Here is a 3741-nt window from a genome sequence, read left to right on the forward strand (position 1 = left end):
GATCCATACTTTCACTAATACAACTAAACAAACTGACCGAGCGAGATGTTGCAGTGTTTAGCACACTGGACTCGCATTCGGGAGGACGACGGTTCAATCCTGCGTCCAGCCATCCTGGTCCGCCAAGAAAAGTGTTTCTGAAAAAAAAAAAACATGAATTTTTTAATATCGAATAATATTAAAACGTTACAATGTCTTTTCTGAAGATATTTGTTTGGCATGTGTCCTGGCGGCAATGGCCTTCCCACAGTGGATACACCGGTTCCCGTCAGATCACCGAAGTTAAGCGCTGTCGGGCGTGGCTGGTACTTGGATGTGTGCCCTTCCGGGTCGCCATGCGCGGTTGCCATTTTTCAGGTGCACTCAACCTCGTCATACCAATTGAGGAGCTACTCCGCCGAATAGTAGCGCCACTGGTCACAGACAATCATCATAACGACTGGGAGAGTGGCGTGTTGACCACATGCCCCTCTTATCTGCATCCTTAGCTGAGGATGACAAGGCGGTCGGATGATCTCGATGGGCCACTTGTGGCCTGAAGACGGAGTGCTTTTTTATGTGTCCTTGCACTGGAATATAAATAAATCAGACAAGCAAAGAACGGCTCCTTTTGAAATGTGGTGCTATAGAAGATTACTGAAGATTAGACTGATGGAACGAAGAACTAATGAAGAAGTACTTATTTCATTTGGATAAACAAGAAATTAACTGCACTACTTGACTAAAATAAAGTCTCGGTTAGTAGGACACGTCGTGAGGCATCAAGGAATTGTCAGTTTGGTTTTTAAAGAATGTATGTGGGGATACCCCTTGCAGCAGTTATGTAGGGGTGAACAGGCTTGCACAGAAATGGCTTCCCCATCATATATAAAGATAAAAATAAGAAATATAAATCGATAACCTGCCACCATGATAACCATCAAAAATATATCCTTAAATTATTAATAACATACGCTCCATGTCGGAAATTTCAAGGAATCGTTTTGTCAGGGTAGAAGGATGAAATTGTTTCAGCATGTTTGGTTGCTATGCGTGTTAGATACAAGTGTTCCAAGCATGATACATTTCTGTACTTCCATCTACCAATTATACTGCGTAGATCACAAAAATAAACCTCATGAAAACATTACACCATGTATTCTCCTGCGTTAACTCGAATCTCACTGGATTTCGTTTCATTGGGAGCGAAAGCCAAGCTGACTTGAGTACAGTCAGGTACGATATAAGGATACGTTTTATGCTGTACTTTACGCTTACATCAACTTAGCGATAATACTGGGCCGGCCGCTGTGGCCGAGCGGCTCTAGGCGCTTCAGTCCGGAACCGCGCTGCTGCTACGGTCGCAGGTTCGAATCCTGCTTCGGGCATGGATGTGTGTGATGCCCTTAGGTTAGTTAGGTTTAAGTAGTTCTAAGTCTAGGGAACTGATGATCTCAGGTGTTAAGTCCCATAGTGTTTAGAGCCATTTGAACCATTTAATAATACTGGACAACAGCTTCACCAGCGTACTTTACTTGGACAGCACTGGCTAGTAAGCTGGTCCACCTAATCTGCAATCATGTGAGAAGTTGCAGTTACGAAGTAAAAAGAGACGAGCAAATAAACAATTAAGCTTTGAATGTCATTTAATTTTTAAAGAGCAAGCAGCACTCCGTCTTCAGGCCACAAGTGGCCCATCGGGACTATCCGACCGCCGTGTCATCCTCAGTGGAGGATGCGGATAGGAGGGGCGTGTGGCCAGCACACTGCTCTCCCAGACGTTAAGATGGTTTTCTTTGACCGGAACCGCTACTATTCGGTCAAGTAGCTCCTCAATTGGCATCACGAGGCGGAGTGCACCCCGAAAAATGGCAACAGCGCATGGCGGCCTGGATGGTCACCCATCCAAGTGCCGGCCACGCCCGACAGCGCTGAACTTCGGTGATCTCACGGGAACCGGTGTATCCACTGCGGCAAGGCCGTTGCCAATTTTTAAAGAGAATGAAACAATATTCAGAAATACTCTAGCAATACCGCACGCTTCTTTGGGAACCAGACGGAAAGCATAACTTGCTATCGTTCTTAACTAACACAGTATGGTAGTTAAAAACAAGACTGATGAAAACTCCTAACTTGAACATATGGTAATTGTTCTGGGCTAGGTATGTGTGACGCAGAAGCTTAATGTACGGACTTCTCCGTATAGATACATATTAAAACCAGTGAAGGTATTTCGTACAATCAGCAGTCTGATATTCTTTCAATTCCTTCCATATCCGAATCCCAAAGACACATTTCAGTAGTGTAACAGCGATTTGCTACACTGGCAATGAGTAGATCAACAACGGAATTTTCGAAGCCAGTCAGGTGCCACGTTTTCTGTTTTATGATGTGCCGTTCTGTTTCCCGCCAGCAATGAGCAGTGATGTTTGAGAAACTTTCGTGCATTAATTCCAGTACGTCTGGCAGCTTAAATCTCTTGTAACTTCTCTCGAAAAATCCCTTAACTTGGCTCCATATTAGTTCTGTGTTGCAGTGGTACGGGGGCAACTGTAAAATTAAATGGTATGCTGTATGTTGTGAAAAATTTACTTTGATTTGTTTTCTTGGTTTAAATAACCATTGTTAAAAATCTTTTACAAAATATCGCTAATTGAGAATTTCACGTTCAGTATGTAATTAAAAACAAGAAGACATGTATTTTTTATTAAGTGATAATTTGATATGTTAATTAGCATATATTTGATGTATTTTACATTTAAAAGATGTAGGTATTCCGGCTTTAACGAAAAAATAGGATGACCAGAGCGAGGCTAAAATTGTGAAACGATACCGACTTAGCTAAACAGAACATATTCAGCAAGTCCTTATCTTTAGTAAATACAGATCGACGTAAACAGTTCAAAGTTGATTTCTTTTTGTAAACTTGTAAAAAGTATTAGGAACAACTTGTTTTCGCCCCTACGGTGTTCCAAGTAGGTGTTTCGCAACAGAGAAGGCAGCAGTGTCAGCCATTTTCACACTACTTATTAGCAGCTCGACAATCAGAGCACAACCATACACAGACTGCGACTGTACACGATTTTTGAAATAAAATCTACGTAGCGAAAATATGATGAAGAAAAATCCGACGCGCTGTATCCGACCTCACAGCAGGGTGGGTGGCAAGTGGTAACGCGTTCGCGTCGCTCGAGGCGTAAGGCCAATGTGGAGACTGCCCGCCTGGCGTCGTCCACTCAGCCTGTGAGTGGACAGGTGGCCGCTCCTTCTGCAGGGTCCGAGCAGGCACACGGGGGAGGGGTTTACTAGTTATGGGTTCTGAGGTGATCCCCAGTTCGTACAGGTGACTGGCGAAGGTGGTGAAGACTGGTGGCCTCACGCGCAGAGTGCAAGCAGAGCTCACAATTTGCAGCATTGTTCCAGGAGATGATCGGGGTACTCCGTTTGAAGCCGAGTGGAGGTTCTCTACCAAAGGCTTTGTCGACTTTGTGATGGTCTTCGCTGTAGATTTCTAGACCTGCTTATCGTTTGGGGATTTGTAGGATTCCCCTTGATAGGTCAGGGGTGCACTACACAAAGGAAGCAGCTACTCGGGTAGCAAAGTACTTGTGAAGTGCAAACGACAGGTTTTTAGGCTAGACAGTAGTCTGAGGCGCTCTGATGAACACCCACAAGTCGATATGCAGCGCCCGCATCTCGTGGTCGTGCGGTAGCGTTCTCGCTTCCCACGCCCGGGTTCCCGGGTTCGATTCCCGGCGGGGT

At 44.7% G+C, this 3741-nt stretch overlaps 2 pseudogenes; one reads left to right on the forward strand and one right to left on the reverse strand.

The window, feature by feature from the left end:
- The first annotated feature begins 231 nt into the window (after positions 1–231).
- Positions 232–349, forward strand: LOC126253756 (5S ribosomal RNA; annotated as a pseudogene).
- A 1499-nt stretch (positions 350–1848) lies between these two features.
- Positions 1849–1966, reverse strand: LOC126254844 (5S ribosomal RNA; annotated as a pseudogene).
- Between the last annotated feature and the right edge of the window lie 1775 nt (positions 1967–3741).

The sequence above is a fragment of the Schistocerca nitens genome, chromosome 4 (assembly GCF_023898315.1).
Source record: "Schistocerca nitens isolate TAMUIC-IGC-003100 chromosome 4, iqSchNite1.1, whole genome shotgun sequence".
Classification (NCBI taxonomy): domain Eukaryota; kingdom Metazoa; phylum Arthropoda; class Insecta; order Orthoptera; family Acrididae; genus Schistocerca; species Schistocerca nitens.